This window comes from Marmota flaviventris, chromosome 8 (assembly GCF_047511675.1).
Source record: "Marmota flaviventris isolate mMarFla1 chromosome 8, mMarFla1.hap1, whole genome shotgun sequence".
Classification (NCBI taxonomy): domain Eukaryota; kingdom Metazoa; phylum Chordata; class Mammalia; order Rodentia; family Sciuridae; genus Marmota; species Marmota flaviventris.
Window position 1 is genome coordinate 121,524,349 of NC_092505.1, and position 27,176 is coordinate 121,551,524.

The 27,176-nt window shown below is 43.3% G+C and overlaps 1 protein-coding gene across 1 annotated transcript in view; it reads right to left on the minus strand.

The window, feature by feature from the left end:
- Positions 1 to 27,176, minus strand: part of Zbtb38 (zinc finger and BTB domain containing 38) — a 74,402-nt gene that overhangs the window by 28,604 nt on the left and 18,622 nt on the right. The window contains exons 4-5 of the mRNA XM_071615597.1: positions 26,351 to 26,801; positions 12,311 to 12,415 (exon numbers count right to left, since the gene is read on the minus strand). The gene's annotated coding sequence lies outside the window, so the exon portion shown is untranslated. The remainder of the gene's footprint in view (positions 1 to 12,310; positions 12,416 to 26,350; positions 26,802 to 27,176) is intronic.

A 27,176-nucleotide genomic window follows, 5' to 3' on the forward strand; every position in this document is an offset into this window, starting at 1 on the left:
AGAGGAAGACAGAACCACTTCAGGGATTGCACAGACACATGTTGTACTTCCTCTCAAGGCTTGCTCTGTCCAAGGGGCCCCAGGCCACTAAGAGTCCAGGGAAATGACCACCTGAAAGTGGAATGCGGAATGGAAAAAAAAATCATAAATGAACAAAAAAACTAGCCAGACTTTGTTATCTATAAGATCTGGGCAAGAACTTTGAATGGCGGAAAGGACTTTTAGTTCGTTTTCTAAACTGGGTTAATTTGAAATGAATCCAGAATTTCCTAAGACATCGCAGCCCTTTACCCCTTGCCACTAGTACTGTTCAGTCCAGACAAGAAGTCACCTTGGCAGAATGGATTATTTCTGTCCTTCAAAATGTTTTCTTAGGCTGGCCAGGCGTGTTGGTACACACCTGTAATTCCAGTGACTCAGGAGGCTGAGGCAAGAGGATTGCAAGTTCAATGCCAGCCTGGGCAACGTAGCAGGACCCTGTCTTAAAAAAAAAAAAAAAAGGGCCTGGGGGTGAGGTTAGCACAGTGGTAAAACAGCCCTGACTTCAATCTCTAGTACCAAGAAGGAAAAAAAAATTTCCTGAGAAGCAGGCACTACTGTTGGTCACTAATACTGAAGAAGTTTCACTATACCTCATCACCTACCGGGGTGCCATACATCTGCACTGAGAGTGAATCACCCACATTTTCACACCAATACCTGTTCCACCACTAAATTCCTACATTATAACTATGTGTGATAGTGCCCTGACACACAAAGGTTTTCTGTCCCCTAAGATAGGAATTTCCCTTCTTGGAAATCCTGTCGCAACAGTCTTCAGAATCAGATTCTTACTTGTGATCTAAGTCACCCTAACTTACATTTCTAGGGCAGAATTCAAAGACACAACTCCCAGCCAAACATCCCTTAAACCAGTCCCCAAACACCTTCTAGCGGGCAAGCTGGCACTTTTGTTTAGGCCAACGTCTGCAGAGGCCGGTCTGTGCTTCTCCACGGTGCCTACAGCAGCATTCTACATACACTAATGTGTGTAAGGGGATCTCAGGTGCATCTTCCAGGACAGTGGCTCAGCACTTATGTTGGGCTCCCAAGTTAAGCCCTGCCTCTAGTCCAAGGACCACACTGCAGGCTGATGGCTTTTTGCTGGTCATCTAGTCCTGGAACAGACTCCTAGAATGACTCTACATCCTGACTCCCCTTCCGGCCACTCCACATGGCATAAACTCCACAACCTCACCTGTAATGCAGAATCTTATCTTTGTTTACTGCCAGAGTTCCAAGAGAAGCCCAACTCCTATAATAAAAGTGGGTGAATTGGACAGATTCTAGAAAGGATCTCTCTGTGTGTGGTCCATCTTCACCTATATCAAGTAGAGATGTTGAGGTCCAGCTAACCAAGTGGCTTAGACCCAGTTTAAGGGAGCCAAGTTTCCTTGCCTCTGTGAAATGATAACAGTGGCAATGGAGATGTCTTTGATAGCAAAAGCTAACATTTACTGAGCACTTTCTATATGCTAGGCCCTGGGCTAGGAGCCACACAGACTTTTTTTTTTATAACTTAGTCCCAAGAGTGCAGTAGAAGTAGTTAAAAGATAGTTAGGAGAAAGGGAAAGCACTGTAGATTCCTGGGTGTGCAGAAGGTCAAGTAAATGTCAATGGGCAGGGATGGGGCAATTCTCACACTCAGGACATTGCTAACTATTTGATATTTCAAAAAACATTCTTAGACGGAGTAGGTCAATACCACAGAGCAGCTCCATCAGGACATGCCTGCTATCCTCTGCTGTCACCCATCTCCTGATGCCATCCAGGTTGGCTTCAGCAGGCTGGGTTCCATTCTGCTGCCTCAGGAGTGACATGCTCAGAAAAGGCGGAGATTCTTTTGATGGGTTCTTCCTGTTTCATCCTGGGACCAGTGCACCAAGCACTGAACAGCCCAATGGAGGCTACTATGTCTGATGCCTCTCCAGAAGTCCTCAGACACACATGCTGTGTATAGGGGCTGACCCGATTGACATAATCCCTCTGCCCATGTCAGATGGATGCAGTTTGTATCTGAAGTAGTTGATTTATGTTCTATGACATGGAGAAGGTTCAACTGCCATTACTTTTCCTTGGGCTTGGGTTTGGTCTTGGGCTGTAGAAGACTGTGCAGGTTGCCACCGTGGACTCCTGCCTGGTGGGATGAGTCAGATGGTGAAGTGGCCCAAGCTGCATGCAGTCTCATTAGGTTCCCACGGTCTCTTAGAAAATTCGAATGTCCCCCAGATTTCCACAATCTAGCCATTTTCTCTCCTTATACCTTAGCACACATTTAACACTCATATTACCTTCTTGCACCTGTATATATATGAGTTTTAGACTCTAATCCATAAAAAGTAATCATAAATCACTTTTAGAGTTTGTTCTGCCTATAAGTTTCAATCTCTGTTCAGTGATTCATTTTTTAAAGTTAATGATTCAAGCTCTCAAAACTACTCAAGTGCTCCATATCAATGAGGGACAGGTGGTGAGAAGCCTTCTCATGGAATATATTTGGGTGACACACTTTTCCCTCAGGGTCTCTTCAGTTTGTTCATTCTCATGGGGAAAATTTCTCAAGACATGACTCCTAGGGGGTACAGTGCAGAAAGCGAATTCTTCCCTTTGCTCCAGTCATCCTTCAAGAAGGTGATAGTCAGCTCCTAGTTGGCAATTCATGAAACCATCACCCAGCCCCTCCTTTAAAAATGAGCCCCATATTCATCATTAGCAGGTGTTGTATAATGGGGAAGCAATCATTGAGGAGCTATGTACTGCCTTATTCAGTAGCTCCTTATTGGGTCAGAGTGTTCTGAGAGGATATCACGCTCCACCACAGTGTCATGCAAACATGAGGACCCAACAAAGATCAGAGGAATGGAACCTGGACTACCTGGCTATAGGGGCTTCAAAACAACCAGGTCAACAAAATAATGCATAGCCACCAAGACACATGCACCCTCAAGAAATTCTCAGAACTGCCCTGGGGACTAATGGTGGTCAACCCCAGGAAGTACACTTTCTGCTCTAGAGACCTCAAATGGACACAGAGTGGAACCCCCGTCTACCGGTCAGTCTTAACTTTGGTGGTGCAGGACTCCCTGCAGGAAAGCTGCTGGTGCCTTTCCTATGCTCTGCCCTTGCCTCCCATCTACCATCAACAGCCTCACGTTAGCAGTTGCTTCCTTCCTGGCTTCAGACACAAAATGCCAACAGACTGTTTGTATGGGCCAGGGCCCCGGGATGTTTATTTAAATCTGTGTCCACACCTTCCCTGAGTGCACAGGGAATGCAGTCCCATTTCTCACAATTCCTCCTCCATGTTTCTAGTCTGAAGCCACCACTGGTAATACTGCCATCTCTGGAGGGAGACCTGGCATGGCAGCTCAGCCCTCAGAGGTGAAAGCTACTGCCTCCTAGGGTTCAGGAGTGGCAGCTGATGGGCAAAGGTGCCAAGAAAGCCCATAGACAGGTCTGAGGTCCAGGGAGTGGCAGTAAGGCTTTCCTATCATGAAAAGGCTACAAAAACCAGCCAGTCTTGCAAATGGATGCACGATGGTTTAGATAGAAGAGGTGGACTGGGGCAAATAGCTGCAGGGCAGAAGAAGAATATTAAAAAACTAAGTTCCAGGTAGCTTTTGCACAAGTTCACCAGGAAATAATTGAGTTAAAACAGAACACAGTCTTCCGGCAGGAGGCAGTTATGCACAGAGCTCCCCTGCCCACCTGAGCTAGAGTGGACTCATCTGGGAGCAGGATGAATGATGTCAATACAGAAGTTGTCTGCATTAAAAAAAAAAAAGTAAAACTCCTAAAACAAACCCCAAAACCCACTGCAAGATAAAAACCCACAATATGCTGCTTAGAAATATTATGCTTTAAATATACTCATCTTAAAAAAAAAAACAACTGAAGAGCAGGCTGTGCCGTGGGACAGCGAGTTTCTGTTTCTGCTTTCATTTTAGAGAACAAATGCTCACGGGCTGCAGGGGGAGGAGCTCCCCACGGGGACCCAGCACACAGAAAATGGCCACCCAGTAAGGAACCTTCCACAGGACGAACTGGGCTTCCAGGGATCTGCTGGGAAGATGGGCACTTACCTTGCGCACCCACCATGATCGACATGCCCAGAGCCGTTCTTTTCGACCACTAACATGAATCAGGCCTCCAAAGTAATTTGTTTGTTGAATACCACAATGACTAATCGCCAGAACTTTTATCTTCCTCATGGAGAGCAAGGGAACCTCATGGGGAAAACAGGTCATTTTTAAAGTAAGGTGGTTGCTACAATTGGAGGTGAGATTCCTATTTAAATTTCATAAAAGGAAAAAAAAAAAGGACCTCAACAATTATTTCTTAAAATAGAGAAGCAAAAAAAACAAAAAACAAAAAAATCATCAGCAACTCATTATACACAGAGTCTTAAAAATAGATCATTCAAATGTGACAAAAAAGGCTTTTAATTGGTTTCTTGAAAATGCCAAAAATAAAAACAAATATTGGGAAGTTAAAAGCACAACAAACAGGGTAAGAAATTCAATAAGCAGCATATTTCCATTTAGGAAAAAATGTCTGTCCCAGGTCGTTGACGGTGCTCTGTGCAGAAAGTCAACTTAGAGTGTGGCAGGGCTAGTGACACTCCAGGATTGCTAGACCTTGACAGGAAAAAATTTTAAAGGTCAGGGTTTTCGAGTTTTACACCCTAATGAGCACTGCAGCACTCGGAGTCTGCTAATGTCCCAGTAAACCCCATTGAGGGCTTCATTCTGTGCCACGCAGTCACTTTTACAGTCTATCTTGGTGACTCTGCTTTCTCAAGGTAGTCCTCCTGTCCTCCTCCCATTAAAGCAAAGGTGGAATTCACACTGATCTAACGAAAGGGCTAAACATACCACAGGAGGGGTGGTTCAGCAAGGGTGCTCAGGGATGGATGTGATGGTGACATTAAAACCCCTTCCACCAAAAAGCACCACAGACACAGCCCAGCCACCCTGCTTGCTGAGTTCACACCAGAACCAATGCACTTATGCAGGAACAGACCAGAACACCGCACCTGCTCTTTAAAAAAGAAAATCTTCACATGTATCTAGGAGCCAATTGCCATCCTATGAGAACTAACCAGATATCTTCTCACTCATACAAAAATGTTTTTTATACGTTTGGGGAGACCGATTCTGATACAGGCCTGCCTTGCCTGACAAGATAATGAATTCAGCTCTGGTTTTGCTGAACTGGTGGACTTATCATCTAACTGCAATCAACTGTACAAACAGAACTTGTTCTAACGCTCGGACAGGGGGAAAAAAACCAAAAACATCAAAACAAATAAAACAGGGCCCAGAAACAGTATCTAACTCACAAAGCAGGAAGTGACAGCTGAACAAAGTCGGTCTCACCTTGCACAAAGCCTGCCTTCTTGGGCTGCTGAGATAATCCCAGGATGCCCTTCCACAGTTTAAAATGGCCACTGCATCTTTCATGGAAATGCACCCTAGGATGCACGCTCTGCTTGAGTTGTGGCCAGCAAAGTGGTGGGGTGTGTGTGCTGGGTCCTCCTCTTCACAATCCTTGTGAAAATGTTTAGTTCCTCTCCAAATGAAGTTATTGTAGCACCGCTTGGTAATTTTCATAACATAAGAGAGGAATTTTTTTATTTTATTTTTTAAAACCTACCTTAACTGGCAAGAATCTAAGTGCTTTAGCTAGAAATTCTGTGTCCTGTTGCCCTAATGGAAGCCCAGCAGATATTACAGTCAGCTTTCTCCACAAAATAGTGCCAACCCTGTCAGATTTTGCTGCTGGTTGCCATCTCCTGCCTGCATGGCAGACTGGGCATGGGACACTTTCATCAATTGTGTGACTTCACTGGACTCCTGTTTCCTTATCTGGAATGTGAAGAGGTTGGGCTTGTTTATTTCTGAGGTTCTTTTTAGCCATAAAATTTGAACACTGTGCCAGGCATGTTGGCACACTCCTGTAATCCCAGTTACTCAGGAGACAGACAATGGGATCATAAGTTCAAGGTCAGTCTCAGTAACTCAGCAAGACCCTCTCACACAAAAGAAAAAAAAAAAACTAACTAAAACAAAACAAAAAAAAAAAACCCAACAAACCTTTTCTTTTTTAAAATGGCTGGAGGTGTAACTCAGTGATACAGCACTTATATAGCACATGCAAGGCCCTAGGTTCAGTCCCTAGTACTAAAAAAATAAAAAAAAATAAATGTATTTCCCCCTTCCCCTTTGTTATCTTTTGATTGACTCCCAGCCAGTCCCAATCTTTCTATAAAAATCTTCATTTCCTCCAAGCGGACATGTATATAGGGTAGGCTACGGCTCTGCCTAGCTATTATTTATATATCTATGAGGACAGTTGGTGAGAGTCATGAAATTGGGACCTCTGGAAGGTCTCAGGCAGAACCACTGTCCCCGTTTCTATATGCTTATTCCAGCACCTCTGCTTTTCTTCTGGAGAGGGATTGGAATTACTGCACCTTAGAGCAGGAAGAAAACTAAGCCACTATTCAGCTGAATCTTCTCTGGTTACAGGTGAGGAAACCAAACCAGCAAAATCATCACTCTCTTTCTCAATGTTGCTAGGAAAGAGCCCCAGGCTTTTAATCTCTCCATAAACTCATCTCTATGGAGGCTCTGAGCTCTTCCCCAGTGCTCTGTAAAGATCATCAGACCTCAGCGCGTAACCAACAAGTATTTACTGAGCACCTCTGGACGAGTGCCCTAGGAGCTGTTTTAAACTTTCAACTGGCACAGTGACTCCGGGAATATTTAGCCCAGCACAGCAATCATGACAGTTATCCAAGACACCAAATGATTGATCTTATCAGTGCAGAAATCCATTGGTGTTTTTACTCTAAAAGAAAAGCTTGTAACAGCACATTAAAAGTAAATAAGAACAGGTGAGTAAGAGAGGGAAGCCTCACGAAGGGGGACCCTGATTGGATATCTGGTTTGATATGTAGCAAATATTTTTGAACAAATTCAACTTATTGTACTTATCTCTGCTCCACTTTCTTGTCAAGAATTCTGAGGTTACGATAACAACAGGGATGAGGGTCTCTAAATCTCTGGCCTAAAATCAGGAACATAGTCATTTCATACCCTCACTATGTAGCCAGGGGCCAGCCTGGGGCCTAGACAGAAGAGGCTGGCCTCTGGAGTCCCACAGAACAGGCCGTGAAACTCATCTCTGCAACCATGGCGGCTGCACTGTTGAGCATTCCCTTGTGACCAGGTGGCCTGAGGTTCTAATAAAGTGGCTGAGGTGATGCACATCAGAAATGCCCAATCCACTCTCTTCTTCAGGGGCTGTGTGCATAAATAGGGAAACCCCATTTCTAGGAAAGTTTCTAGGCCATCAGCACTCTCCTCCAAAAGAAGTGAACCATCAGCGAGATGCTGACATGCAGAAATGACTCAATATAGTTTGGGTTTTATTTATTTATTTTTTAGTTATAGGTAGACACAATATCTTATTTTTATGTAGTGCTGAAGATCAAATAAGCGCCTCACCCATGCTAGGCGATTGCTCTACCTCTGAGCCACAACCCCAACCCTGCAATATAGTTTCTTTTTTTTTTTTTTAGTTGTAGATGGTCATAACACCTTTATTTTGTTTATTTATTTTTATGTGGTGCTGAGGATCGAACCCTGCGCCTCATACCTGCAAGACAAGTACTCCAACACTTAGCCACAACTCCAGCCCCTCAATATGATTTTTTTTTTTTTAAATATTTATTTAGTTAGTTTTTGGCGGACACAACATCTTTGTTGGTATGTGGTGCTGAGGATCGAACCCGGGCCGCACGCATGCCAGGCGAGCTTGCTACCGCTTGAGCCACACCCCCAGCCCATCAATATGATTTTAATAGACATATTTCCATTGTGCCATTAGATTTGGAAAGCATATGCGGGTAACATAAAGCATAATTCAAGAAGCACAAACCAAATGTTTTATATTCTCCATACACAGCTTACACACCAAACACATATATATGTCTGCATTTTTTGTTGTGAACAAGCAGAGAGCTAGCACGAGGCAGAAAAAAAAAAAGGATAAATTATTTTTCATCTAATGAGGTTGGGATAGATGAAAAACTTGAACTTTAGCCTAAAAATTCTATGACTCTAAGATACAGAGGACGAGAGAAATAATATAACAGCATGTTTATCCATCAGAAGACAGAGAGTCAGACAGATAAATGTATTAACGTATTTCAACTGCATGACAGTGAATATACTGTTGCTAACAACTAAAGTTATACTGGTTTTGCAAACTCCGAGCATGGGGACAGGTGTCATCACTCACTCCACAGCAAAAGAAACTGGTTTGAGGGCTATGTCACCCTGCCCTGCTGTGGTTATGCTAAAGACAGCTATGGGAAGGTACAATCATACCACCAGCCATTGACTATCTGGAATCCAATAGATGATATATGATTACAAGTAAAATCCACACACACGAATGATACAAATTGAAAGCTTTTGAGCACAGACATCTAATGGAAACAGAATTTGAAATCAGCATGCCAAGTCTCAGGTTGACCCTCCCTTTTGCTCTGCATTTTAACAAAGTGCTATCTGTGCGTCTTCATCAGCAGTCAGGGCAATACTCATTCAAAATGCAGATTTCCAGGCCCCGCTCCCAATCCACTAAATCAGAATCAGGGCCTGGGAATCTACATTGTGATAAATTCCCCAGGTGCATTTTTATCCATACTAAATTGCTGCTCACCTGAACTGACACAGGTTAGAATAGCCTTAATGGGAGGTATGTGCGCACTTTCCATGACAAAATTTGTGCATTCAAATGAATTGGTACAGATCAAACTGGTACAGATCAAGCTGTGCGTGTAAATGCACCCTCCTCCTATAGATTCTCATATCTACACAGGGTTGTGAGGGAAGAGAATCAACATTTATTAAATGCCCATTATAGTTTAGTTTTTAACAAACTGTCTTATCACTCCCTCTTCAAAATAAACCTATGTGAGCTATGGATGGAAAAAGTTAAGCTTAGAGGAACTGTTCTACACTCACGGCCTGGAAAATGGCCCAGTTAGGTTGTGAAACTGGATTTATCTGACCCCAGCCTCCTCATTCCATTGTACTAAGCTCACACACACATGAGAACACAAAGACGCGCGTCATACCACAGCATAGGGTAGGAGTCAATGCAATTAAATTACTTTTAGAAACTTTTCGCATCAACAGAAATGTAGCTTTTAATGTACTCATTCTATTAAGAGGGATTCTTTGGTCTGTTTGCTGACAGTGGAATACAGTGTCTGACCACTATCACACCATGTTGAACAGTGAATTTTAGTAATCAGAAGTATGTTTGGGGACATGTTAGAGTCAAATTTAACAGTGACTCTTAATTTGTGCAAGCTATAAACTAGTACAAAATGAAATCACTTCAATTCGCTCTGTATCTCACACTACCGTACAAAGGGAAAGACCAACAAATTTACATCTACCACCTGTCCTTCTGATGGTGCTCCCTAGCCCACCCCTCCTCCTCTGGACCTGACATGCTGGCTCCTTCCACTGGGAAACCCCATCCATGGGCTTTTGGAATCATGTTCCTCTGGGGTTCTTCTTTGCTCTCCCGCCAGAATTCTCTCTTCCTCCCTAGGTCCTTTCTTTGCTTAAAAGGCTCCATCCTCAATCTTTTTCTCTATATACACTCTCTGCTGGAAAATCTCTCTTCCACCTCTAGACCTTTTCTTATATACTAATGACTCCAAAACTAGCCCTGACCTTCCTGTGGAGCCCAAAGCTGCATCAGCCTGGGAGGACAGCATGCTTTACCACTTCTGACTCAGCGCCTCTGAAATACAGCATCTTGCCTCCTCCCAGGCTTCCTCCATGGCACTGCGGCTCTGGGAAGCTCAGGGTTAGCACGAGCTGCTCCTTCTCCCCTGACCATCTGATTCTGTCAGTTCTTCCATTTTCCTCTGCTCCATTCCATTTCACTACCCTCATCCTCAACGGATGATCATCCACTCTGGGCCTTCCTTCTCCCCCGCTTTCCCTTTGTTGATTACAACAGTCTATTTCCCCTCTTCTCCTCCCAATGTCCCCCAAACCACACACAAGCACTTGCTCCTAATGCAAAGCATGGGTTAATACATTCAAATTTCCTAGTTGGCATCTGAGGCCATTATTGTTCGGCACCAAATGTTCTCCAGCTTTCCTTCCTACTGGATGCCTGTACAGACCAGTTCGAACTCAGCTAGCTGCACTTGACATTTTTCCCTGAATATGCTCCATGCTTTCTCCATCTCCCTCCATCCCTCCTATGTCAAATGTCTCCTCAAGTTACCAGAATATCTTCTTTTAACATTCACCATATAGCATTTCTGTATATTTTGTTTTCAGCTGCATAAGGGTCTGATGGGAAAGATTCTAGGTTGTTTCACTGCTGAGCTATCCATCCCCGTTAGCACAGCGTCATACTTCCAGGAGGCACCCAAATATTTGCTATATAACATTTACAGAACTCCTAGAGTTTACAAAGCATTTCACATTCAGCATCTCATTTGTTTTTATTTGGAACTCAAGTTATTACAAGTAGCATTCAAGCCTTGCAATCTGATTGCTATTGCTGAACACAATTCTTGCACAGATTTCTAACTTACTTTCTTATAAATCAAACAAAGGTATTTCTTCAATTGCTTTACTTTGACCACCTCTAGTCCTCTGGCTTATGAAGCTAAAAGAGGAGAGCATTTTGAACCAAAGAAAGCCCCCTTGCCTAATTGCCTTTTCTTCTGTCTGTGAATAAATAATACAAATAAAAAGGCCCCCATGAGCAGGCAACAGTTGTGGAAAAATAAAAATTTTTATAAAAGAAAAATGACAAATTCCTTTCTAAAGATTTTGAGATTTTAAAAATAGCTCTCCTAGGGGCTGGAGCAGTAGCTCAGTGGTAGAACGCCTGCCTAGCACGTGTGAGGCACTGGGTTCAATTCTCAGCACCACATAAAAATAAGTAAATAAAAAATAGCTCTCCTACGTGAGTCAATCTCCAGCGTCCTTACAGCTACTGGTCCACCATAGTAACAATAGAAAATTGCTAAGAGTTGAATAATTCCCTGCTAAGAAACTGGACACAACAATTATAAAAACATAATAAATCGGTTTGTAAACCCAAGGGCCTTGTAGGAGCTCAAGAAATAATTTGTTGAGTGAAAAATAAAGGAACTCAGAAAAGGCCTTACTATTGTTTATAAACAGCATAAATTTAGTGGATGGAAAAATATGTTAAGGTGGGGGGAAAAATGAAAACTGAATTGAAAGGCAAGAACTTGGATATGTCCATTACTCTGGTCTGTTCCGGTGACAGATGCCACTCAAGACTGCTGAGAGCTGGGTAAAGGAGAGCCAGCCGGGCAGGCAGTGCCCCTCTGACTCCGCCTCTCTGGAGTTCGGTGGAATGTGGGTTGCAAGCTCCTGGAGGGCAGGCACTTTGCTTTGAACTTTGTGTTCCTCACATAGCACTTTGCATATAGAATAAACTCCATAAATGAAGCATGAGATGCAAAGCCCTCCATGACCTGTCTGTGTTTTCACAGTTCTGCCCTTTAACACCTTTTCTGTTTTACCTCCCAGGGGTATTGTAAGGAGGGAATAAAAATACCACTCTGAATGTCCTCAGTACACTGCCTGGCACACAAACATAAACAAGTGCTTGACAAATGGAAGTTGTTACTGTCACCATCTGGGGCTTTGTACACGCCTCCAAGGCAGGGCTGCCAGTTCCTGGTTACAAGAACCCCAAGTGTCTCGGGAAGGGTTCTTCACGCTTGTATACTAGATGCCTGGCACCATGCTCACCTACAGCAGGCCAGGAAGCTGGTTGTAGGACTGAGCATCAGGGATCCACATTCCAGTCTTGCTTTGACCCCCGTCTACTAGGTAACTAACCCTCAAGAGTCACTTCAACTTCTCAGGCCTCAATGATGTCTCTGGGTCCCCCTAGGTCAGAGAAGCCACTATCTATGAAAAGATGAATAAAAGCTCCCATGGCAGAACTGGAATGAGAAACTGGTTGTCCTAAAGCCCCATTCCCTCATTCCCCTTCATCACAGAGGCCTCACAAGTCATGTCTCCTTAATAACTGCTGTTTGAGAGTCATGGACACTTTGTAATCCCCAAACTTGGGACATAGCTGTCATAAATCATACAACCCTTAGGAGTTCCCTAGTTCCTCGAGAACAACCATTTTCTATTTCAAGTAGACTAAGGAGAGATATAAGCTTTGTTACCTCAGTTAGAACGGACCAGCCTTAACAGAGTTAGCTTCCCGTGCTTTGGAAGAAATCACTTGGAAATTCTTGGTACTGAGTCCTCCATCTCCTCCACATCAAGATCTAAAAAAAAAAAGAAAAGAAAAAAGTGCAATGTCCCATGAGTTGCTGCCAGGACTTGATGCTTCATCGACAACAGGAATTGCAATTAGCATATATTGAACACCTACTGTAAGTCAAGGACTGCACAAATGATTGACACATGAGGCATCCAGTAATCTTCGTAATATTTCTCAGGTATACAGAGCATGCACCCATTTTACAGACGTAAACATGCAGGCTCCAGCGAGATCATGGAATCAGTTCAAATTCACACAGCTGATTTGAGAGTTGGGACTCAACCCCAGGTTCAAATGATTGCAAAGCCTGGACTATTAACCAGTAAGTCAGGGTTTCAACGGCTGTTGGGACAATGACCAGCTTTTTGAAAATTTTTAATTACATTATATAAACTGAAAACCAAAAGTTTCACAAACAATGATTACCCTTACAATGTGCAATGCGCACTATTTTCTATTCTATTCTTTTCTATTGCACTACATATTCTAAACAACCCCCTCCCCCTCATTTTTTCCCTCAGTAGCAACCCACTAAACGGATTCCACAATCTTCTAATGGGTTCTCACTCTCTGGGAAAATCACTGTGCACCTCACCAGAAGTTTCTTTGAAACCACGACAACCCCCGCCCCCATTCTTTTCAACCATGGGTAGTTCAGCTTCACAATTAGAAGAAAAGGGTTTAACCTTTAAAATATACATAAGGCACCATAACACATGCCATCTATAATGGATCCTTGGAGTGTACGTTCATTTAGGGCTGAAGTCCAGAATGTATTAGGCACTTACCTACAGCAAAGCAGAAGTTTTAAAGCGGATTCGCGAACAAACTAAAATCTCAGGTGATTTACTGGATACTCTGCAAATAAGTGTCTAAGAGCAGGCGGCGGTGGTGTAGCGACAGAGCCCACCTAACTGCAGCAGGAGCAGGAGGCTGAGATTGCAAACCCCTGGGGGCAGGGCCCTGCCTTTGCACGTTCCGTTCAATTGCAGGGGCTCAGCGTTGCACTGGAAATCACATTCCCGGAGGACCAGGACTGGGGTCCCGTTCCGACCCCGGGGAGGGGAGGCGCGACAGTCAGCGCAGCGCCCGAGCCCGCTGGACCTGAGCCCACTGTGTCCCCGGTGTGCATTTCTCCCTCCGGCTCCCCTCTGGCCCGCCGCGCAGCAGGGCCACGAGATGCGTCGCCACGGCCCGACTCGGGCTGCAGGCCACCCTCCGGGGCTCGGGGCGCGGGACCCTGCACCTGCGGGCGCTCGCTCGCCCCCCGCGGCTGCGCAGCTTCCCGGCGTCCACGGAGCTCGCAGCCCTGCAGGAGGCTCCCGGCCGGGTTGAAGGCTCTCTCTGGGAAGAGGAGCTGTCCGGCCGGCCGCGCCCGGGACCCGCAGGCCGCGCCTCGCCCACCCGGCCCGGCACAACACCCTGCCAAGGGCACTTACGGGGCTCGGCTCCTCGGCCGCCGGCGCGCTTCCCCCGGGGGTCCATGGCGCTTCCGGACCCGCGAGTCCGGCCGCGGCGCCGCACAGCACCGCCCAGAAAATGGACGCCGGCGGCTCGGCTCCGCCGGCCCGGCCCGCCCCCGGCGTGGGGCAGAGGACACAGCCGCCCGGAGAGGTCGGCCCGACCCTCAGCCCGGCGCGCCGAAGCCGGGGGACCGCCACGCGCGGGACGAGGCCTCGGGAGGGCGCGGCCGGACCCTGCACCCGCCCGCGGGGCTCCGGGAGCGGCGGGGGGAGCCCTCAAGGCCCCGGGCGCCACCGAGGGCAGCGGCCTCAGCTTCCTCGCGGAGGACGCGATTTGGAACTCGCCAGAAGGGCAGCGCAGTTAGGGCTTTAGGGCCACAGAGCCTCGTCACCGTCAGAGCGAGGCCTGGGTCTGCAGGAGGGTCCTGGGCACGGGATCCAAACCCTGCACACTTAACAGACGCAAGACTCAGAAAAAGTACTGTGCAGTTTTAATTGCGTCAAGTTCTCAGGAACAGGGTGTCACCTGTGTTTTCCCAGGCCTGTCAGGGGAGGCCTAGATTGATTTTCCCAACGTGGTATAAAAAGTACTTCACGCCTAAGACCCAGTCTGCTTCCTTAAATAAAGGGCACTGGCTGCCTGCTGGAATCCTCCTTCCAAGGGCTGCGCATTTGAATGTTTACTGAGGGCCTGCGGCAAACTGCCTTGTGGAGCTAACAGGCTAACGTGCGTGCGTGCGTGCGTTTGTGCAGGTGTTTACTTGTTAAAAGAAAAAATCCTTCGTGTTCCTTGTGTTCTGATGGTACTGAGTCTTAAAATTTCTTCAGAAAAGATTCACTTCCAGGCTACAACTTGGATTAAGAAGAGTCTGTTCTTTGCATGGCCTGCAGCTGCTTTTTAACTAGGAATACTGGCTTGCATCTCTGCATCCCCGTTCCCAGTCGAGTTTTAATAATGTGATCATTTTGATGATTTAAGTAGATTCTGATATTAACTCAAAGCCAGTAAAGCATTTTAAATGATACAGGAAAAATATATTGACTCCGTGTCAAATTAAAGAATCATGTCATTTAAAAATAAAGGCAGAGTTTTGAAGGCTGACAGGTTGGGTAACATGCATACACATGTACCCCAGCAGTTCCCAGCCTCTTCAATACCAAACACCCTTTATACTCTCTCCACAGGTCACGTGTTCAGAAAGATCCTACTCCACTAAACAGCATTTATTAAGTAATGATTCATCTTCCCACTTAAAAAAAAAAAACTGCAATGTTTTTGTACATATAACTGCCAATCAGAGCTTTCATGAAACCTGAGCTAACCTGTTGGTAATGGTGGATTCCAACCTAAAAAACTCATAGTCTAATTGCATGTTCACATGTTTTCGTTAAGGCCTTTGGAAACTGAAATTATCCAAAGACCTCCAAGAGAACTGAGGCTCACAGATTAGAAGAGGGGCTGGGAAATGCCAGGATGCCCTATCACACTCTGGTCTTCTCTGCAACTGGAAGGTGGGAGGTGGGAGAACAAGGCTATTCGGCTTTCACGTTTTGTCTGCCTGGGTATAAATCCCAGTCTTGTTGCTTACAAGACCACTTTAGGCAAGTTATTTCACCTCTCTGGACCTCAGCTTCCTTATCTGTAAAATGGGGCTACTTTTATTATTTGTGCATATTATAGAAGCTGAGAATTAAATGAGATAATACACGTGAAGCATTTACAACAGTATCTGAAACATAGCAAGTGCTAGTTGCAAGCTGTTGTGGCTGTTGCTAATATTGAAAGTTAATATTCAGAGTTATTCATGTATTTATTTGTTGCTGGGGTTTGAACCCAGGACCCTGCACATAGGCTTTACCACTGAGCTATACCCCCCCAATCCAAGTAGTCAGAGTTCTAAATTCCTCCCATCCAAGCAGTGAGAATCAGCCACTGTGTGTGTGAAACAACCTTTATACTCTAGAAATTTTCCATGGGTAATCTGCTAGGGTCACATGATGAGTGACATAGGGGATTTAAGCACAGGTCTGACTCCACAGTCCACTTTCTTGCTTTGCTAACTGTTCCAGGTGGTACCTTGATCAGACGCTGTCAAGAGCTTGTTACTGGTGAAATCGGCTCTGGCTTTCCTAAGAGGCTTAGCAAGTGAATAGCTCCTTATAAACACTTGGAAATTCACAAACAGTGGCATTTCTTTCTCATTGGAGCCAAATGTTTCTCCAGAAGTGACTAGATTTCCCCAAATTGTTATTAATAACTGAACTATCACAGCAACAGTGTTAAACACTGAATCCTAAAACTTACATAATCTGCCAGGCCTTCAAAATTTTCCATCCTTCCTCATAACCAGTCGCGCAGAGTTTCTCTTAATCATTCTTCTGAGTATGGGGAATAATCTGGAAATTTCCAGGAGCATCCTACCTTGTCATATTTATATTCTTTTCTGTAAAGATTTGTTATTTTTAAGATAACTAAATGTGATATATTTTCTATATAATTTCATTTCAATACCTTTATGAAGAAAAAAAAAATTCCAAGAGCACTTTCAAGCATCTCCTCTCTTAAATCTCCACCATCTCGGCAGTGTGGCTCTTGAGCCTTTTCCAGAGGCCTTTTTTTTAAGAAGCTGCCCTTGTTTTCTACCTCATGTCATTTACTGCCTATGCAATTTCTGTTTTCCTGGTACTGCCTGCTTTTGCTTTCTGACTAACACTACTGGACAGTTCTACATTGATGGCCGCCTCCTCTTTCTATGGGGCTTTAGGATCCTCATAATATCATATAAAAAGACCAAAGCATTGTCTCTTAAGCCCACTTGCTTTCTTTGTTTCCCACTCAGATTAGGAATTCATAACTCCTACCTCCTGTGCTTACAGCTCTGTTAATTGATGGTTTTCTTTTCCCCATCGGGGCTCTCACCAAATTCTATCAGGAGGACTCCCCTCCTGTGGCTGCTTATCCCTTTCCCTTTAAGCATTTTAAGGAAGTCTCTTCCATATCATTTTCTCTCATCTCCGCCACATTCCTGAAAGGCCTCTTGTGTGTGAGGTCCTGTTGACGTCCACCACAGCCTCTGAAGAGGCATTGTTTAGAACTGGGGTGTCAACTAATGTGGCTGCCTGTGGGAGCCTGGCAGATAACCTAAGTGGTGTGAACTGGGCCCTACAGAATTCCCATCCCACCTAACTAGCAGTGGGAAATGGGGAGTGGGGGTGCTCACTGTCCAGCCTTGGGATAATCATTGCAGGTGGGAATGCCAGATCGGCAACATATTCAAGGAAGCAAAAAATTAGGATTTTTATGTAAGTTCTATGAAATGTCAACTACTAAAAAAAGGAAGAAGCCTCAGTCTGATCAAGCCTCCAGGTGTAGCTACCAGTTTACAGGTAATCTCTAAGACTGAAACTGCACTAAGGGATGCATTCATCTAATTTCTGGTTGGGGGAAACTCTAAGGTCAGAGCATTTTCTCAACATTTTTTTTTTCCTTTGAAAATAGCAATAGTAAGAATAAAAGGAAGAGAGGGAAACCTGTAGATTAAATGGAATTTGAGAGAATATCAGTTGCACTGTATGGACCTTATTTGGAATTGTGCCTTGAACTAACAAATTGTTTTGTTTTGGTACCAGAGATCAAACCCAGCGGTACTCAACCACTTAGCCACATCCCTAGACTGTTTTATTTTTTATTTTGAGACAGGGTCTCGCTAAATTGCTCAGGGCCTTGCGAAATTGCTAAGGTTGGCTTTGAACTCGCAGTCCTCCTGCCTCAGCCTCCTGAGCTACTGAGATTACAGGTGTGCACAATCATGCCTGGCCTTTTTTTTTTTTCTTTTTAAATGACCTAATTAGACAAGTTCAAATGCTGACTATGACAGGTAATGTTATTAAGGAATTATTGTTTCTTGTTGGTATGATATGATAGTGTTATTTTTCTTTTTAAAAAAATATTTTTTCTAGTTATCGATGGACCTTTATTTTATTTATTTATATGTGGTGCTGAGGATCAAACCCAGTGCCTCATACATGCTAGGCAAGTGCTCTACCACTAAGCTACAACTTTATCCCTGTTGTTGTTCTTTTTGAGTAATTCATATTTTTAAATGTATTTTTAGTAGTCTACATATTAAAAAATGTAGTTTAAAAAATTTTAAACTCAAAGAAGAATTGCAAGAATAGTGCAAAAATCTCCTGTGTACCTTCAACCTAGATCTTTTCTTTCCTTCCTTCCCTTTGAAAGTTGCAGACATCATTCCCTTTTACCCCCAAAGTATCTTTCCTAAGAAAAGAAGTTTTCTCTCAGAACCTGTATCTTTTACTGAATCATACTGAATTGTTTAGAGATAGAATGAGATGAGGTCTGGGATTTGTTGGGGGTGGTTCATTAAACTAGTTTTCTGCTTCTATGTATGTTTAAGATTTTCATAGTGAAGTTTTGAAAGTTTATATTCATGAAAGACTTAATGATATGAAAGGACCGACACTATGATATTAAGAGGATAGGAATTTGTCTACAAAACATTGTCTCAACAAACAAAAAAGTCACGTTGCCCAGATAAAAGACTGCCAAAATGTGAACGTCCCAGCTTATTGACAGTAGGTGGATGTTATTTTTATAATAAGGAAAACAGGTATATATGGAAAAATTTTTTTAAAAATAAGAAAAAAAGGATAAAACTAAAAATTTAGAAAACAAAAAATCCTGGAAACTAATTAAATTAAAAATATTTTTACAAGTCAAACAAAACACATATGCAGGCTGTATCTGGCCAATGGATTCCCAGAGCAGCAAATTTTGATTTTAAAAATGGGTCTGCAAGGGGCTGGGGATGTGGCTTAAGTGGTAACGCGGTTGCCTGGCATGCGCGTGGGCGCTGGGTTCAATCCTTAGCACCACATAAAATAAAAATAAAGATGTTGTGTCCACCGAAAACTGAAAAATAAGTATTAAAATATTTAAAAAAAAATGGGTCTGCAAACTACAGCCCTCAGGTCAAATCCAGCCTGCCACTTATTTTTGTATGATCCACAAGCTACTAATGGTTTTTACATTGTTAAATAATGAGAAAAAAAATCAAAGGAAGACTATTATATTACATAAAGTTTATATTATATTACATAAAATTTGTATTTTATAAAATTCAAATTTCAACTTCCACAAGTAAGTTATTATGGAGACACAGCCACAGTCCTATTATTTTATTAATATTATATATTATTACATTTTGAAACTCATCAATACAAACTTTGTGGACATTTACTTTCTCTTATATAAATACACATTCAGTGTCCTCAGTTTTGCCGTATCACCTTAAATAAAATTTATGGGAGGCCATTGATTTAGAATGAACTACTATTACTCTGGACCCCAACAGACCAAAACTCTAATGGAGTCACTCATGCTAAAGCTTCACATCACTTAATTGGTATTAAGCTGTTTATCTGACCTTCTGAGAAATCAGAAGACAAATCCCCAAACAGGCCAGTTTTAGCGGCATGATAAGGAAGTCCCCTCTGCTTTAATCCTTATAAGGAAAATAACCTGAAGTAACCCTGCGTGAACCAATCCGCTTTTTGTTGTATGCTGTTTCCTTGTTCCTGCTCAAGCTACTTATAAACCCCGATTTTTCTGCCAGGCCTGACAGTGTGCCTTTCTCTTTTTTATAGATGGGGTGCTGCCTGGTTCACAAATTGCTAATAAAAGTCAATCCAATCTTTTAACTCAATTTGTTGAAATTGAGCCTCTTGACACCGCAAGGCCTAAAATATTCACTATCTAACCCTTAACAGAGCAAGTCTGACAGTCTCTGGTAAGGGACTGGGCTTCCCCTGTGACCCAAGAGCAGCTTGGTTTAGCAGAAAGAGCACAGAACTGGGAGTGAAGCCCTTAACTCTCCAGAGGACCTCGGGAAAGAACTTCTCTGGCCATAGTCTTCTCAGTGAGAGAACAAAAGGGGTCTAACTGAAATTCGTGGTTTGAATTCCCCAAAGAGCTGGGCAAGGAGTACAGGGACAATGGCAACACTAAGTGCTACTATGCCACCAGGCCTGACCTCCCTGGAGACCAGAGTCCCCATGGACACCAGGACCAGGATTTGCATAGGCTCCTGCTGAGCAAGCAAGCAAGAAGGCAGCTTTGGGGGCTCCCAAAGCACCTCATTGTGCCTGCCGTGGGCAACGTGACTTTGAGAAAAAGAATTCCTCAAATTTGTGGCTTATGGCAGGTTGGTTGGGTAGATCTTCGATCAGTGCTTTGTAGAAGACCAAAAGCGTGCGTAAAAGGGCTGCTCAATTCAAGTTCAATTCAGATCTAGCCGAGCAACAGGGGGTGGGGGCACTGGTATTCTCAGCAGGCAGAACAGGAACCTGGGCATAGGCCTGGAAACTTAGACTCCAGGATAAATCACCTTTAGGGGCATCAATCGGCAAGCTCTGCACACAGGCAGCGTGGGACACTTCAGCAACAAGGTCAACATTATGACGAAACCAGACAGAACATCACAGTACCCGGTCTCTACACAGCCTGGCAGCCTGCACTCGGAGCTCTTCCAAACCTTCTTTTCCTGTCCTCTGCTTTCTCCCGCTCACCCTGCATCACCAGCTTCAGGGTGCGGCAAAGCAGCCACTCCTTTTTGCTGCCTCCTGACTATCCCTTTGTTCCTTCTTTCTTAGCTCCTGCGCCCCCACCTGCCCCCTTGCTGCCCTCTCCAGCCTGTGCCGGTTCCCCATTTTGCTTCCCAGGGGAGCACCCCATTCTCTTCCACATGGTTTCCCCAACACCATGTGTGCGTTAGAGAATCTTTCCCTACTAAACGTCCTCCTTTTTCCTTCCTTAGCTCAAGACACAAAGAAAAAAAAAAGTTGGGGGGGCGGATTACAAGGGCACTGCCCTTCTGGGATTTAACCACATTCTCAGCTGGTGGCTTTTGTTTTCTCGTCTCACTGGCTTGTAAGGCCCTCGGGGCAGGCACCGTGCGTCATGCTCAGCACTGGGGAAGATGGGCAGCACTGTGAGGCCTTAATTAGAGCAAGGCCTCAGACCGGGAAGGAGACTTCAGTATGCAAAAGGGAAAAAAAATTTCAAAATATCTATTTGGCAGCCACGGGGTAAAGAAGAAGGTGGTTTATTATGAAAGCAATGAAAGCCTCCATCACCTTTCTCTCAAACACAGAATGAATATTTATAGTGGTGGTGTTTTAATAAACAAAACAGGACCAGAAAACAAACTCCCTCTGATGACCAAATGTACTGAGTCTGCACTCAAGAGCTGGTCTCGAACTCTGAGCAGAAATAGCTGCAGGAGCAAGGAAGCCGTTAAAGGAAAAGATGCAAAATCAGTTGCAAGATCGAAAGAGTCATTTTCCGTTCAAGGAGCTGTTCGGGCCATGGCAGTGGCACCCTGGGATCACCTAAAAAAGACAAGGGATTTGGCAACTGGTCCCTGAGTTACCTGCTCCCCAGAAAGCCTACTTCCTTCTGCAGGACAGTCAGCTGGGAGAACCCCACTCCCACCCTGCTTGTCAGCTGGGGAAGGTAAAAAGCAAAAGCATCTTGCCTGCATCACAAATTCAAATTTCTGCATTCAGGGGCTTCTCAACTTAACATCTGCTCATGAATGCAAAAGTGGCAGCCGTTATTGAGGTCACCTGGCAATGCAGGCAGACCAGCTTGGAGAAGGGCAGCCAGACATACGGTGGCTTATTAGGAGCCAAGGCATCTTGAGAAAGTGGTGAGAACAAAACACAGGTCCAAGTGAAGAACTGTCTTTGTCATGGGCTGATCTGCCCCCAATTGAAGACTAGACTTCAGGGAATAGTAACAAAGACCACCAAGAAAACTGCATCCTATTCATTTCTTTCTGCAACAGGGAGGACACACAATTGTGACTGTCCACATCATGCCCTAGCCTTATGTGGGAACCTGGATGGACTCCCATAGGCAACATGTCAATATTCCATTCTACTTAGATTATAGTGGTGTCTGTCACATAGTAGATGTTCAACAAATACCCCAAGAAATGAACCAAATGGTTGAAGTCCTCTCCCCTGTTGATAAGCAGCAAGGTTCTACTACAAAGGACTAGAAGAAGCTTATCTGCATGTAGTGGGATGATTCTCAAAACCAAATGAAGTACAAGGAGACAGGCAGGCCATCTCCACCATGCTAAGCAAAGTCTGCTAAATTATAAAACAATTCTGGAAGTGCTTCTGGAATATCCAGAAGGCTCTGAAGACACCTTATGGTTTGTAACTGGTAGAACAAACCCATCCCTTGTTCTCTGACCTTTGTTAGCTGACCAGCTTAAAAGGCATGAAAGAGTATTGGTTCTTAACAATGTTCTTACCAGGGGCTGGAGTTGTGGATCAGTGGTGGAGCTCTTGCCTGGCATGTGGGAGGCCCTGGGTTCGATCCCTGGCACTGCACATAAATAAATAAAAGGTCTCACCTTCTAAAGGCTTCATCACCTCCCAATGACATCACAAGCTGGGACCAAACTTTTAACACATAAGTCTTTAGAGACTTTCACGATTAAAACTGTGGTATTTCAAATGTTTCTTTTTTTTTTTTTTTTTTTAAAAAAAAAAAAGATCCATTGACAACTAAAAAATATTAAAAAAAAAAAAAAAGGAATGTTCTCAGCATTGTTTGCTGTGTGGAATAGAGAAAAATCACTGCTAAGCAGTAAGGTCTTAAAACAAAACACCCACAGGCAAAGAGGTCTGCTGAGCTAGAGAATTTTGGTGAAACCTGAAATAAATCTCTCTGGTGGGGGGCACTCTAGGATAGAGAGAGCTTCTCGATAAGATGGGACAGACCCTTCCGCCATTTTGCCTTTTAAGAAAATTCAATGGCTATCTATGTGCTTTGTTGTGAGTTTAAATTCTGGAGCTCTTGTAAAAAACAAAGCAAGAAGTTTCCCAGAATTTTTCTTGTTCCGAAAGGCCTTTCTTGGGTTGGCATAGAATCTGTGCCAGGATTTCATCACTACCCAGGCCTGCAAGGTCCTGAGTTTCATGGTACCTTCACCTTCATAGGCATTTTCAGGGTAGCAACTGGGTCAGAGGCAATGACCTCACTGGCACCAACCTCTAGGAGTTTGTCAAAAACCAGCGCCTGGGCCACTCTCCCACTGAGGGAGAGCTTACCTAAGTAAGGCTCAGTCGTGCAGTGGTCAGACCTGGCTCTGAGAGAGCCGCAGGTACACAAAGAAAGAAGAGTCTGAGGCTTTGAGCTTCAGTCCTCTTCTGCTGGTGAGGCCCCATCAAACCTCCACTCGGTGGGCTCCTCGCACCAGGCAGCTCTCTGCTCAAGTGCTCCTGCCCCAGGGAGACTTTCTCTGACCCGCCATTCTCCAGTGGCCATCCTTTCTGGAACGGATTGTGTTCATTTTTTAATTTCTTATTTTTCGTTTTCGCACTTTTCTTCTTTAATTATTCATTGGCGTCTTTATTTTTGCCTACTTCTCCCACCTCCTGTCCTGCCATAGTACAGACAGGCCCATGAGAAGCAGGCTCTGGTCTGTCTTGCCCGTTGCTATCTCTCTCTGGCTTGTGGAATATGTCTGATATATAGTAGGTGCTCAGTAAATGTGTTAATTGTTTAATTACCAAGAAGGCTGTTTAGAATAGCACTTCTCTTAGAAGGAAGCAGTTGGAATGAGCCACACGCTACCAGAAACCCAGAGGTTAGCATGATTTAGTACCAAAGAGAAAGATGCTGGATCTTTTCCTAGATCTTTCTCACGTATCAAAGCAGTAAAGATACTAAGTCACGGTCTGACTACCAGCCTGTATACGGGGGATCGGTAAAAGTGGCTGAAATAGCTCAACCTCACTGTAGTAGCAAGAGCTGAAATCCTGTACTCCCACTGAATCAAAGCTTGGAAAGAAACCTTTCCCATTCTCCAAATGGGGTGAGGGGGGAGAGTTGAGAATTTTACACTACAAAGCATCCAGGCAGAAAACCACACGTTTGCCCATTTCATTTTGGTGACAACAAAGCCGTTGTTTGCACATTCTTCCTGTCCCACCTGCTCTGGCCTGCCCAGTATAAACACCTTAGCCAAGAAGTGTGAATGGGGTTAGCATAGTCTTTCAAACAGCGAGGTTTAAAGGGGTAAGTGCCATCTTCAATCAGCAAGAATCATTTTCTGCTAATCTAGGAAATCCAATAATAATTGTAAATGGGTAAGTTTATAAAAGCTTTGTGCCTTGTAAATATTTCTGTGAAATATGAAGGCAGAGTATTAGGCGAAACACAACAAAGTAATAAATAATAATTACGCTTCTATTCACTGGTCTATTTATTAGAATAGTCTATTTATTAGAATGGTACAATACACTTCCCAACAGGCTTTATTTGGCTTTCTGGCTCCTCAAATTGTATTTAAAATTCTTTTAGGCACGACCAAGAGCAACCAAAATGAATAATGCCATTAAAAAAGAAATCATTAGGTATGAAAATCTACAAGATGATGCAACCATCCCTGAGTTAAAAACAAAAGGATCGACATCTATAAATGTTGAATCTCTCAGGCATTCATTTTATGGTAAAAACAATTACATCGCATCCATCTAATCTTATAATTAAGATTCAAATGGGTTCAAAATGATTAATTTGTACTGGCCTATCAAAATAGAAGACTTTGTAGTTGTAATCTTCCTGAATAGCAATGGTGTTTTAATTACAAATGCCTGGCTCGCTATTTGCTCAAGAGCAAATGACAATTAGCCGGATCCTGCTGCAACTGTTAATGCTACTGCTACTAAAATAAATGGCAATACTGAATCAGGTTTCTGACATTTCCCTTCAGTTCACGATCTGATGGATACTATATTCGAAATGTACTTAGTCATTTTAAGTCACAGGCAAGAAGGAAAATGGCTTCCAAACAGCTTTAAAAAAAAAAAGGTGTTGCAGGAAGGATATTTCGTGGGAAGCCTAGAGCACGAAATCACTCTGAGATGAATCATGTTCTAATGTAATTGAGCCAGAGACAGATTCCAAGCAAACTACTTTAGTTGGCCTCAAAACAACACAACAACAACAACTACCACCACTCTGGAGCCCACAAGAGGCTTGATTGTACAGATAACGTAGGCAAACTGCTAGAATAAAGCACCTATTTACACAAATGCCCCTGAGTCTCCACGTTCTTCACTGGGAGCAAACCTCCAGGAGGTTCAGGCTGCTAGTCTTCCTCCTAACACACCTACTAAGACGCTTTATAGAAGCTCAACGTGCACTTGCCGTTGGGGGGGTAGGTTTGGCTTTGAGTCCTTCACTATTCAGAGCTCAGGGGTCACCAGTGGAGGGATGGGGAAAAACAGGAGCACGAGCATTTTCTGATTCTCAGAATTTCTGAAATATCTTTTGTTTCAGAGGCGCTGGTGAACTCGTGATAATGAAACTACACCTCTGTGCACCAACCTTGACCTGCACTCTGGAGCACAGTACAAAGGAAACCTTAATTTTGAAAGTACTGAGCACAAAGGAGGAAGAAGAAAGCTTGTCACTGTGCAAGCCTTCTCTATATATTTAGAAATATGGTTTAATCTCTAAGGCTTGAAGACCACATTTTTAAAACGTCTAAAATCAGATCAGGTTCTATATGAGAGGAAACAACTGCACAAGGTTCATTAAATATTTGTTTCCTTTAAAAACACATTCTTTTGCATATCTGTTATTGCATTTTTAAATACGCTTTGGTTACCAAGGAAACAGGTTCCGGCCCAGTGTTAATTTGAAACTAAAATATATTTGAGAAGTTAAGCTGAAAGGAAAGAGCTCATGAAATTATTATTTTTTAAATGACAAAATTTGGTTCTTACAGAACCACAACTCCATGGTCTGTAATGAGCCATTGTAGGGGCTCCATTTCACTTAGTGAAGCTCTATTTCTTCTAAGAGGGCCATCTATATTTAATATTTCCCCCATTAAAGACTGTAACCCCTCATCCCCCTAAATGATATGTACATATCTAAATAGTGTATGTGACCTTATATACTATCCCAAATTGGTTTTGGAAGCATATAAGTTTTTATTTTCATCTTTCATATAACACGTTTTAAGACCGCTTCTTAAAATTTTAATATTTTTAATGTTTCTTATTAAGCTTATTTGCGCTCTTTGAAATTATCTCTAAAAACCCTTTTACTTTTAGTTTCAAGCAAAAATGAAGCTGAATCATCAGACTTTTCAAAAAATTCTTTTGTTGTCTAGAGGCGCCACACCTATCATATAGCTGATTTTTTTTTTTTTTAAAAAAAAGAATCATCTCACTTTTGTAGCAGAATCATTTGATAAGCTCTACATTTATATAGTATCTGAATAGACAGGCTATCCAGTTTAATACCCTTCCCCCAAAAGACTACAGCTATCTTATTTTTTATTTTAAAAGTCATATTTTAATGCATCTAATGATCTTGCTGCATGGCTCAGAAAAATCTATAAAACATGCAAATTTCAACCTACCTGTATGTGTCACTTAATGCAGTCCTAGCATGACAAGACACTCAGCCATTTTTATGGAAGGCGATGGAGACCAACTGATTTCTCCGTCTTCTTGCTCACAAGTTTTAGATGCAACTGCTACACACACCAAAAAATCATACGCAGAACAGCTTGAATGTGCTGTGATCACGGGAACTGAATTTATCAACAGGAAAACAGGACTGAAAAGAGAAGTTTCTCATCCAGGGTTTCTCTGAGGCTGCAACCAAGGAGGTGATGTGTTGAATTTTTTTTTTCCCCTTGCTCCTCTGAGAGTTCAAAGCTCGGAGCTGACCACTGCAAAGGCCAGTGTCACATTTGCTGAAAATCAAACCACTGATACCAGTACTGAAAATACAAATTTGAGAACCCAAGTTGCTTGCACAGGACGGAGTGCATAAGAGTTAAAAATAGCTTCCACCTTGCCTCCTACCTGCATAATAAACATGTAAGTTTCAAGTGTTTAATTTGATACTCACATTAATTAACAATACAACATACATTATTTAAAAGACAGCAAATGCAAGAAGAAAGGGGAGACACCATCTGGTAGCAGAGTTTTGTTGTTGTTGTTTTTGGTTTTAGGGTTTTGTGGGGTTTCTTTAGCTTTGTTTAAAAAGGAAGGTAAAATTGTATTTTGAATGTAATGAAAATATCCAAATGAATCGGAAATGAAAGGTGATGTCGAAATACCTAAGGCTGTAAGAGGGGAAAAAAAAAAATCTTTGCTACCAGATGATATGGCACACAGAGCATTTACATACTCACATCTGAAATACTAGGCAACGTGTAATGAATTCTGTACACA